Below are 12,888 nucleotides of genomic sequence, written 5' to 3'. Positions count from 1 at the left end.
TGCCAGCACTGATTTGTAGTTCAGAGGATATGTGTGCGGGGTTGTGCTGACATTGTGGTTACAGTAATGACATGTTTAGGAGGATGATGGCGCCAGACAGCTCAGTAGACCCCTACCACACTTATAATTCGAGAACAGAATTGTTTTGGTCAGAAGTGTTCAACACACAGCGGCTTGAATGATACCATATGAAAGCAAACAGTCCAAACAAATGCTGTGGGCCACAGTGCATTTTGAATTTATCTGGAATTTAGAGCACCCACTTGCAATATTAGGCAGTGTAGACAGTGTGTAATTACTTTAAATATTCCTCTGAGGGATTTCACAGATCTCTGACTCTACAGAGAAGCAGCAGTGGCAACCCTGAAGCTGGTAGAGCTTCATGTTTCATTAAGCTGATACTCTTCACCCCTGCGACCCAGAGCACTTTGATTTTCATGTCTTGCTCACGAACGCATGGACGGAGAGAGTTTCATACATCAAACCTGGGCGACCTAAAATGACCTCTCTAACCTTCCCTGTCCCCGTACTCCCTTAGACAACACAAGTTCAAAGACATTCAGACACAGTGTCTGGTTGTCAAACAGATTTATGTGTTTGTGTGTTTGTTTTGGTCTAATCAGCTGCAACATCCCATAAAATATCTCTAATTATTTTTTAACAGATATTCTGAAATTAATTATTTGAAGATCATGTTCTTATTTCATGCCTTTCATTATGAGATAATGGCATTAAGTAAACATTTTAAACCTGTTTGTTTAGCAAATAGTTATGTTTTTGGAGGAAAGCAGAATGTTAAACCTGCAATAACTGAGGAAACAAGTTGTAAACACGGTTGTGATCATTGACATTTTAAGGTGATACAGCTAATTTGTTCGCAAATACTTGCTCATAAACACACCCGGCAGTTATGGAGAACATTATCATTCATTTGGAATGGTTGCCACCAACTCCTGAGAAAAAAATATCTGGCTCTTTAGCTGCTATTTCTCAAGTGAAGTATTCTCACCAGTTAATAACTGGTGAGCATAACTGTTTCTGTTTGCCTCATGCTGAGCAGGTACTGTAGGTGGGGTTTTACACATTTTTCACTGAAAATAGCTGCCTGTTGCAACAGCACTATGAGAGTGAACCAAAAAAGTACGGTTGTGGGCTAGACAGCTAAACAATGAGCTGAAAAGCACAAGGTTTGAACTCAACTTGGCTTAATGTTAATATAATATCTTGATAGTGTTCTATCAAGTTAAGCTTTTATGGATAATATATGTTTTAGATGAAAAGTCTTTCTGGGCTTAAGTGTGTCACATTGCCTGCAGTTGTGTCTCTGGCCACGATGCCCAAATCACTGCTCAGCACACTGCTGTTCATAGGGAATTGGTTTCTTGTTGGTTCACTTCCAACAAACGTTTCCTGAGAGCAAAACAGGTTCCTTTTGCATTTGTGCACTAGACACATTCTTTACAAAAAGAAGAAATCAGACATCAGCTACTTCATCCAAATAACCAAAAGACTTTGGTTCTGCTTTGCCAGACTGGCAAGGCAGGTTTGTTTGTGTGTGTAAATTGGGTGAACTGACTCTTTAATTATTCCTTATTGATGGTGCAGTAAATATCCACAGGTTTATTAATTCTTATCATTCGTGCAGTGTCTATAAGATTAATATTTGTAAGAGAAACCATGTGGCTATTGATCCTGTGGTAGAGTTGGCTGTTGATCAATCACTGGTTTGTTGCTTTAGGTGAATGTGTCTACCAAATGAGAAGAACACTCTAATTACATTTTACAAATAGAAATGTCAAATAGTCACTGTTTATTAAAAGTCTTGGGTATGTGTCTTTAGTGTGTGTGATGTGGATGTGTCAGCATGCTCGCCCGTCTCCCCCTCTGGCCCCCTCCTTGTAAAAAATATGTTTTGTTCACGCCGGATTCAGCAGCACAATTAACACTGCGGCCTTTTCTGTCTCGGCTCTTTAGGCCAAGAGATGAAGCATGAAATGAATTCTGTGGCCAACGGCCGGGCCAGCTGGATTTGGACTGTGCCAACACAATGGCTGGGGCCAGTGCCAGGGCACTTATTTGCTTTTGCTATTAAGTTGTTTCTCTTGGTGTCTAATGAGTACTGTCAGCGTAAACTTCAGGTTATTATGTCTTCATGCCCTAACCCTAGATATGTCTGCATTTCAATATTATTCATATGCTCAGATATAATTGAGCTAAGCACAAATAATAGTACTGTTTCTACCACTTTTCTTAAAATAAAAATGAAAAAGGATTGGAAAAATGTAGTTAAAATGTTTAACGCAACTTTTACTTTTTATTTATCAGTAGAGCCGTGCTGTTGTTTCACAGCTCTTGACTGGTGAACAACCTGCAGTGTCTGAGAGCGATCAGGTTTGTTTCTCTCTGTCTGCAAAATCCGGACCTGATGTGGCCCATTCTGCGTCCAGAACTGCCAAACTGCTGCGTTTATTTATTGTTTTTATTTTTTATTTTGTTCCTTTCTCTGTGCTGGAGTTCTTTTAAGAACTTGGAGGCTTTATCCAGATTATTATTAAATTTGTTAAATTTTAATAAGAGTGTGTTTTATTCATTTAGTGTGTCATTTAGTGTGTACTTCAGTATATTCCCCGCAAATCTGATGTTAATATATAGATTTTACTCATGGATAGAGACGTTGGACAACGGTATGAATGAGCACTTTAGAGATATATTGATAGTAATTATAATTATATATACATAGCCTATACATGGCTGGTCTGGTTGTATACTCAGGAAAGATTGTGAAAATGGATGGATTTAGCCGGAGTAGTGGCTTAATCGAATATTGACAATTTGGTTGTGGCCCCATGGGGCTTTATAGAACCATGATAGAGAATGATCAAGAAGTGAATTTGTCCATTATGCAATCCAGGTAGACTTCCGTGTTTGAGGACTGTGCTGTTTTTTACATCGCCCACTAGATAGCTGATGCGCCACAATAACCAGTCTAGTTCAAATGAACGAAATGACTCAAAAAAATATTAGTTAATTTTAATGAACGAGATTTGAAGATTCGAGTCTGTCACAAGAGTCACTTTTACCATCACTACAGCCTGGCCATCAGCTATAAAAGCACTGAGAGCAGAAAGCCACAATTTGGCGAACGTTACAGCGCTAATGTTAGCTGTCGATCAAGTTAAGCTAACGTGTGTGTGTGTACATTGTTGCCATATTGCAAAAGCAAATGTGAAATAAAAGCAAAAATATTTATTGATAAATAGAGAAACAGAGCAGCTCTGATAACTACCTCTGTAAATGGGCACAATGTAGTTTGTCTGAGTGGCGTTACCATAGTGTGACGTTAGCGGCGGGCGCAGGACCCCATGCAGATCTGGTCATTAGCTCTGCACAGCTACGCTCAGTCTGTCTGTACCGCTCAGTAGCAACAACAGCCTGGTAACTTGCTTCAGGTCTTGGCCAATCAGAAGACAGGGGGGTTTTAGAGGGGGGCATCTACAGCTTGTTTCAAACAAAGGTTGAAATGAAGGCCTACATGAATGACCAGTATAAGATATAAAATGATTGTTTTCTTTTTTTCTTTGAATCATGCAAAGCTGCCATATAGGAGTCACAGAACAACAATATAGGACTGGAAATGCAGTATAATAGGTCTCCTTTAACACTCCTTATACGTCCATCCATCCAACTATCACATAAATGCAAATCACAAACAGAGGCAGCAGAACATTTCCCAAATGACTGCTGTTCACAAATTGTAGATCCATTTATGAGTCCTATAGGGCTCTCATCTGCAGCAGGTATGGCATTTGTTTTTATCAGTGAAACAGGGTGAGAAGAAATGACCCCATGTTACAAATTGCAGCTCACATTTGGCAAATGTAGTGAAACAGGGTATAAATATATAGCTAGCAGGATTTCCCATGGCTGTTGAATTTTTTTTTTAATAATTATGAGAATCAAAACTTTCTCAAAATACGGAAAACGAGGTCCATTTACGCAACAGGTGCTGCCCATCATTCAACAGGTACGTGCACACACCTTTGCACCAAGCTGTACACACCCCACTCCCCCAAACACAGGTGTAAGACTTTATACAAAGAGAAAAGTGTAAACAGGCCTGTCTTTTAGCCAGGAGGCTAACATAAAAGCCAGTTTGGTTTTGAGGCTTCTTTAGGACTGCTCGGTAGCCTATTGACACAGCTGCAAGCCCCACCTTCTGCCCATATCGCCTAAAGAAAAGAAGCTCGCATGGAAGCCTGCATGTACCGCAATCTGTTATTTTGAAGGTTAAAAAAAAAATCTAAGAGGGTAGAAGACATTCTGAAGAAGCCAGACAAAAACCCAACAAGCCTATATAAGCCCCAGAGGATCCAGAGCTTTTGTAAGCAGCAAAATTAGGTTTTCTGAGTACACATGCATGCCTGCACACATATGTGCATACATACGTGTTTTTGACGATGGGTATGTGATCTTCATGTGCACTATCTTTCTCCAGCTGTTGCAAGGAAAGTGCTGTTGCCTCGAAAAAGAAGCGGCACGCAATTACAAGTTCCATTCGGAGGAGCACAAAGAGGAGCCAGCGGTGGCCGATAGAAAAGACGCCTATTTATAGTGAACTCCTGGGTATTTAGAGCGGACGGCCAGCTTTGTGTTTGTGATGGAATACGTGGATGAGGGAAATTGTCACGTAATTACACCCCGTTAAGCGTCTGACCTATCATTTTGAAACGTAAAAGGGGACGATTCTGCGAGAGCTTTGTTATCAACGATGGCAAATTTCAAACAGAAGGAAAAAGGTTTTAAATCAAGTACACATCAAACAGCGTGTGATTGAAAGGACACACGTGCACATACACTGCAGTACATCTCTACACACTAGGCACTGATTTTTAAAGGCAAAGAAAATTTGTGAGGGTTCAGCAGGCCGTGTCCACTCTAATGCGGGTGTATTTGTCTATTTTGTCTGTTTTGGCCTTTCATCCACACTAAGTGGATGTTTTCCACCTCAGAAAATAAAGCTTTTGGAAACAGTTCTACAGAGTCAGTACATTTAAACATTGCAGTTTGACACTGAAGTATGGAAAGCAAAAACTAAGATTTTTGGAAAGTGAATTGCTATATTGCATGATTTCATTTAAACCACTGTTTCAGCAGTAAGACTTAAAAATGGCACTCAGTTACCAAATGCAAGGCACAAGATTTTACTACTAGAAAGTTATTACAGGAGGAATTATTTTATCCTCCTTCCTTTTGTTTTGCACGTAAATATCTATCTAGAATGTGTGCTTTCATATGTTTGATTGGCCAACACAGTATGTCGCAAACACTGAGCCAGGCCGAACTGTTTTACAGGATTGCTCTGAGCCCTAAATGAAATGAATGGCTGGATTTGTTGCAAAATGGTGAGTTGGATCGAATGGGTGTAGGTATAGCAATGACTGGTTGACCCTCACTCAAATATTTTATAAGTTAAGATAAGAAAGACTTCATTGATCCCACACTTGTGTCATCAGCTACACTGAAACATAAAATACTCTAAGTTATAATAGAGTCAGAGGAGACAGAACACTGCTGAGATCAAGCAGAGTGACTAGCCATATTTGTCCAAACTGTCCATCCAATTAATCCCACTCCATACTGGATGACGACAGTAATGCCACCCAGAAGAGAAGAACTTTATTATTCATTATATAGTTTTCAGCAGCCACTAGCGGTGCAGTTCTAAGATTGCAACCAAGTGTGTACTCGTACGCGTGCTCGCTTGAAGTCATGAGCGAGCATAATCCAAAACACAACCACTTTCATACAGAAATCCCATAATAAACGCAGAAACACTGGCATGCAGGCTGTGGCTTTTCTCCAGACATGTTCAGGCTCTGTTACTTCAGTTTTCCCAGCTCAGAGGCAGCTCAACACACTTTAAAACAGCTAGACCGCAGTAAGTAACTTTACTGTAGTGTTAGTGGATGGTTCTTCCTCTGTGTTGTGACCGTTTTGTTGCAGTGTTTTATATTAAGTGGGTCGCGTTAGTTATGGTGACTGGTGGAGAAGCTGTGTACCTGAGTATCAGTAAAACCACAATAAATCTAAATTGAACGTTACAAAACAACCAGCTGTGGATTCGTGCCAACGATAGCAGTCTGCCTCTTCCCTGTATCACTATAAGTTAGGATAGTACACAAATCGCTCCACATTTGCTCACCAAAAACTCACCAAACTTTGCACAAAATTGAGGAGCAGCAAAGAATTCCGTATTTTATGGGTTTTGCACATGGGCATGGCAAAATGGCTCGCTAGCGCCCCCTACAGAGCAGCTCCCGGACTAAGTTTCACCTATGTCTACGAAATTTCTGTGGTACGTGTATCATGTCCAGACGTACAAAAAAGCGTCTTGGAACCATTGCCTAAACCCAACAGGAAGTCGGCCATTTTAGATTTAATGGTCCTTTTTGTTGATTTACACACTTTGTACTTTAACGAACTCCTCCTAGTGAATTAGTCCGATCGACTTAAAATTTTTGCTGTGTAGTCTAAACCCATTGACGATTAAAACTTGTGCAAACGGTTATTAGCAGTCGACCGGTTTGCCTGTGGCGTGCTGTCAAAAATTGATGATTTGCCATTAAACAGGAAGTTGTCGGAACTTCAGTCTACATGCTCACATCTGCACCAGATTTTACACATATAATAAGAGTTGTGCCCTGAACACATCCACATGCCAATATTCACTCAAAATCAAAGTGCCACCTGCTGGCAATAGGAAGCGACACGTTTTATGATGTAATGTACTACTCCTAGCAGGCTGGACATATCAACTTCAAAACTGTCCCAGAAAACCCCTAACACATTGATGAAGCCATGTTGTAAAACTTGTCAGTTTGCAGTTAATGGCGTGGGGGTGATGTGGCAGCAAAGTTCCGCGCTTAGCCACGACACAGGAAGTTGTTGTAACTCCATTGTACATGCTCAGATCTCTACCAAATTTACACATTTATTAAGAGTCCCGCCCTGAACACATTTACATACCAACATTCACCCACTATCATAGGGCCACCTGCTGGCAACAGGAAGTGACTTTTAACGAAGCAGCCCCCGCCGCACGTTTCACCTACATGTATGAAATTTCTGTGGCAATTCTCATGTTCATGTGCTCTAAACCCAACAGGAAGTCAGACATTTTGAATTTTATGGTCATTTTTGGAGGATTTACACACTTCGTACTTTAACGAACTCCTCCGAGGGATTAAGTCTGACCAACTTCAGATTTGTGCTGTGTGGTCTAAAGCCATTGATGATTAAAAGTTGTACAAACAGTGAGTTTTCGTGGAACGCCATGCCCGTGGTGTGGCATCCAGAATTAATGATTCGTCATAAAACAGGAAATTGCTGTAACTTCAGTCTACATGCTCACATCTGTACCAAATTTGGAATATACTATAAAAGTCCTGCCCTGAACACAGCCACATGCCAATATTCACTCAACGTTACAGCGCCACCTGCTGGCAACAGGAAATTACACGTTTTATGCTGTAATGTACTACTCCTAGCAGCTTGGACAGATCAACTTCAAAACTGTCCCAGAAAACCCATAACGCATTGATGAAGCCATGTTGTAAAACTGCTTGCAGCTTTATTTTGTGAGTTTTGAGCCCATTGACAATAAGGCAATGAAAATTTGATTTATTAATAAGTAATTTACCTGGAAAACTTACATATAGCCCCTTTAACATTTTAAAATCTGCTGTGTTTACATCCATGCTTACTTGGTAGCTGTCTTCTTCTTCCCTGCATTTGTTGGCGCATTGCTGAGTTTCTTGGTGCATTACAACCACCTGTGGAACAGTGTGAAACCATTGGCAGGAGTATAAAGTCGTCAGTCTGTGTATACACCACAGTCCTGCTGAATGGTGTTCTGGTAAATGTAGGAAAATGGAAATCTGAACAAACTGCTGAGGCAGGATGAAGGAAAATGGGTTTACCAAAAAGGTACACCAAGAAATAACATGGGGAATATGTCAAATATCACAGATTACAAACTGTAATGTAAAAGTGGATCAATAGCAGGTTTGATGTAACGCTGCGATGCTGAGGGGATGAATTGTGATCCAGGATGAAATGCAGCTGAGGCTAGTGGGTAAGAAGGACGAGCTGCTCCCCTGGGTGGAGCCCAGGGGATGCAGGAACACTAAATCACCAGCGGTTCTACTGTAAACGTGAGCTTTAGAGTAGAGCTGGATGTCAATATTTGATCCCATTCCTTGTGGTCGGGGCTGTGACGCATACAGCCAGAGTTGGATTTGTACTGCAGCCCTCCGCAGGCCGTTGAGCCAGCAGCGAACAAACAAGCTGCTCTACATTAACCAAATACCCAATCCAATTGCAAACACAATGCCTTATTATCTTATTGCCCAAAACCACAAGCCGTTATGGAAAACACTGTTGTGGGAGAGATGACTCTTTGTGATCTGAACAGAGCTAATGCAAAAACAAAAAGTAGTTCCAATACAACAGTTAAAGGAAAGTCACGTTTTTAAATTCTCTTTGATTATTAAATGTCGGACGCCTAAAGTCACAAATGTGTCAATAGTCTGTGTGACAGGTAAAAAATATAACAACCAGTAAATAAACTGATTTCATTACTAATTGCAGAAGTTGACAAAGCTTCATATTTCTTCATTTTAAATATAAAAGTTTTATTTAATAAATTGCCCATAAATGTATTTAACATATCAGTTAAATAAGTGAACATAAATGATTTTCCTTTTCCTGCTTACTTTTATTGGTTGTTTCTTCTCTTTCTACTTTTTCAGTTTTTGAACATGCTTCCATCCAATTTGGCTCCCCAAAAGATTTCTGTTAATTTTAGCCTCTTTATTTTATACTGTTACACACACAATTATAATAATAATAAAGCAATCATGTTAATAATATAGCGTTAATGTGTCATTCATGTATTTTCATACCCTGCTTTTCATTGCTTAATTGAGCTCTGCTGCTGACGTTATTGTTGCTGCACACACCTGTCGTGACGACGTGCATATAATCCTGACAATATTTCAACAAGTAGTACTAGACTTGTTTTGTATTGAAATATATTAATATATAGCTATTAAAACACTGTGTACCTCAGATCCTGTACTGAGATCACATATCATACAAATTATGAACCCGCCCACTGGTGCATTTTTACTTAATTTCTGATCGGTATCCAGTTTCCCCACCAGACCACTGAGGATACATAATTTCAGATGCAGCTCTCTGTGTATGCATGAGATCCATGTATGCGTGCAGTATGACACTTTCTGAGGTCACAGAATGATTAGCAGCAATTTATCCTACATTAAAATATTACTCTTACCCTCAGAGATAATTTTGCCCACAAAGCCATATCAAAGCTCTTTGCCTCTGTTTCCATTTCAGTGGCTTTTACAGAAAGCCTGGCCCTGCCCCATCCAGAGCCTCCAGTGCCGCCCCGGCTTCACCTCTCCTCAACCCAGGCCTTGCTGCACTCCCTCTGGGTATGGGGCCTCAGAGCTGGGGCCTCTTTAGTAGCAGCGGCGCCCCCGGCACTGTGAGTCATTGATGGCTTTCTAATGAGGTTTTAAGACCTGATGCCAACAGGCCAGGTGCGTGAGCCTGTATAGGTGGGTTTTGCAGTGTGTGTACTTTGTGCTAGGGGAGGAATGTGCATGTGTTTACTTGCATGTGAACGTGCAGATTCATTCAAATGATGTACACCTGCAGGTACAAGTGTGTGTTTGCTTGTGTAGGTGCTGCTTATGACCATTCATGTCTAAATCTCTCTTGTGGCTGCTGCTGATGTTAATGGTACATCAGTCATGCTGAAAGATGTCAATGGAGCTCTGATTCCTGTAAAACGTATTTAATGTTGCTGTGTTTGTATTTAACTTAATTAAAACCCAACCAAGCCCAAGTAAGAGAGACTGAGTATTTTAACAGGTGAAAGTGATGCTTTGTCAGAGGGAGTCACTGTCAGTTATCCAGGTTTAACTTGCTTGTATGCTTGATCTGCCCACAGATTTGGAGTAGGATCAATCAGACTTTAGAGCAAGTCTTATATTGCCCTTCTTCCTCGCTCATTGTGACAGTAAACCAGCATGTCCTCATTTCTAAACAACAAAATAATATGTCAATGCTTTTCAAAATGTATGATAGTATGATTTTAAAATTACGTGTTTTCTAATAATAAAGTTAGGTTAAGTGCGGGCAACTAGAACTACTTGGGGAGGATTCTTGAAAGATTGGCTTAATGGTTAAAAATGACTTGGAAACGTTGACTTGGAGACAAGACGTAATTTGGAGTCTACCATGTCACCTAAATTACCCAACAGCCACCTGACCTACACTGATTTTGTACTAAAATCTGTGCATTGCAATGTAATCACCACAATCAGTGGTTTGGCTTGCGGAGGCAAAGTAAATTTGACCAGGCTTTTATATAAGAGTTAAACTTTGGTGAACTTGGACATGCATATGTTCCACTGACTTCTGCCCATTTAGAAAACAAAGAGAACCATAGATTCAAAAAACAGTGAAAACACTACATCAATGGGTTGTTATTTAGGGCATCTTTGTTGACCAGGACAGCTGTTCAGTTCAAAATACTGTGGGTTCGACAAAGGAAAACCCACAGTGGGAAAGGAAAATTTGAAAAAACTACCAAGCCTCACAAAATCTGATTACCATACATGTGAAATGTAAGACAGAAGTAAAGAGACTGTAAGTTCTAGATAATACTAGTATTCTCTTTTAGGACACAAAAAGGACATGTTATGATTGGATCTAAAAGCACGAGAATAAAGGCCCTTCTCATTGCGACCGAGGACCAAACCTGTGGTCAAAACCCGAGTCTCCATGCATCGAAAGGCCAACAACGAAGCGAGGCAAAAGCCTGCATCCATGTCAGCGTGTTTGATTTTGGCCACATGTAAACGAGCCCATTGTATGAGGAGAACATGGAGAGAGCGGAGCATCCACGAAAATAAACCTCACACAGAAAAACCCTGTAGTTAGACGGGCCACAGAACAGGCTGCTGGGCTCCAAACCACACCACAGCAGGACACGTGTGTGTGTGTGGTGGGTATAGCTGTGGCACAGAAGCCAGTCCTGGCCATGTGGACTGTGGTGTGGTCGGGTTCCCCTGCTAAATTTAATAAGGGTGTCTCTGGTTACATCATGGCCAGGCAAACTGGAGAGAGAGGGGAGAGAGGGAGACAGGAAGCAGAAAAAATCTGCTACCAGCATTATAATAATTGTAATATTTACTTAACTGTTCTGGTGGTTTGGCATGTTTAATTTAGACAATTACCTAAAAACCATAAGATAAAGCTGGATTCATTTTTTTGGGCCCTTTGTACTCTTCAGATAGACACACCGCCATAGCATATTATCACCATGTATAATGGCTAATGTCATGGCTAACTTGTTAGGAAGAACTTGTTTGGCTATATACCATAGACTGGATGAGCTGTTTACACATAGCAACACAAAGCAACATAACTATTCCTTTGGAGTTATGTTTCTGTTCAACTGATGAGTCCAATATTCACTCTCCGTTTAGCTCAGCTTTGGTCTCCACCAAATCCTGAAAAAAATATCTGGCTTTTTAGTTGTAGATGTACACCACTTTCTTCACCAGCTAGTTGCTAATTTTGTCTGCTGTTTGGTCCTGAGCAGGTAGCGTACTGTGGATGTATCAGAGCTTGTTTGCTGAAATTAGAAGCCTGCTGCGACAGGAAACAAGGTTTGAGGGTGCTGAGACTGAACCACATTAGTAAATGACCAATGAGCTAAAGAAGCCAAAAACGTTGTTAGAGCTGCAGAGTTGGCTCTAATTCCCTATGAGTTAATCACTTAGAGTCTTGATTTGACATATATTAATTAAAATAATTAACAATCCTTAATTAATTGATCAATTACTAATTAAAGGCATAGTTATTAATATAATGAAAATATCAATTCATATCTCTGTTCTAATTCTCTATAATTGCTGTCTGGTACAATGTCTTTATGATGCTGCCACTGGGGAGCGCCAAAATGGGGAATTTTCTAATTCTACGCATAGGAGATTTAAAATAGTTGATTAAATAGATTGTATAAAGACTTTGTAGGGATTCAGCTTTGAATTTGAAAAACTGATTGATTGAATATATAAAATACTCAGCAAGCTCACTGCCCACAACAAACCAACCATTTTCTTAAGACTACCATAAATTGTTAGTTTGCTGACAATACAATATGAAGTTGTTGTATAAAGTCTCAATTTATCTGTATATCTATTTATAGTCAGTGACTGCATTAATGTACTTGGGGCTATTTAAAATACTCTCTGTATTGGAGTGTTTAATCAATATCTCACCTTAGAGTGTCAGCCAAATTGACATTATCTTTTTCCTCATGTCCATTTTAGCAAATTGTTTTTATGTTCTAGGTTCAGTCTCCTCACAGCAAGTGACTCGGATGGCAGTGTGTCTGAGTCCCTTTTAACAACAACCTTTTGGTTATTACACAATGATAACGTAACTTTGACAGAAAGTAAAGAAAACAACTTGTTCACAGTTATAGATAACCTATCCCAAACAGCTTTCTCTGCAAGAAATTGATTTCATGATGCACTGAAATCAATGGAAACAAGTCTATAAAAACGTCATGCAAAATCTCTAGTATGGTCCCTTAAAACTGGTGGGGTTACTTGTCAACTTGTATGTATGTGTAAGAGGATTGTGTGTATGCGTGAGAAAGAAAGATGCTCAGGAAATTCACAAGATCCCGTGTTAATCTCAGAAGAGGATGTTCATAGACGCGAAAGGGAAGGTCATACAGTATCTATGTTTTACACATACAACACACACACGGACATATACTAC

This window comes from Micropterus salmoides, unplaced genomic scaffold (assembly GCF_014851395.1).
Source record: "Micropterus salmoides isolate LMB-PRFRI ecotype aquatic unplaced genomic scaffold, ASM1485139v1 Ms_hic_scaffold_6, whole genome shotgun sequence".
NCBI classification, from domain to species: Eukaryota; Metazoa; Chordata; class Actinopteri; order Centrarchiformes; family Centrarchidae; genus Micropterus; species Micropterus salmoides.
This window is presented reverse-complemented; position numbering follows the sequence as displayed.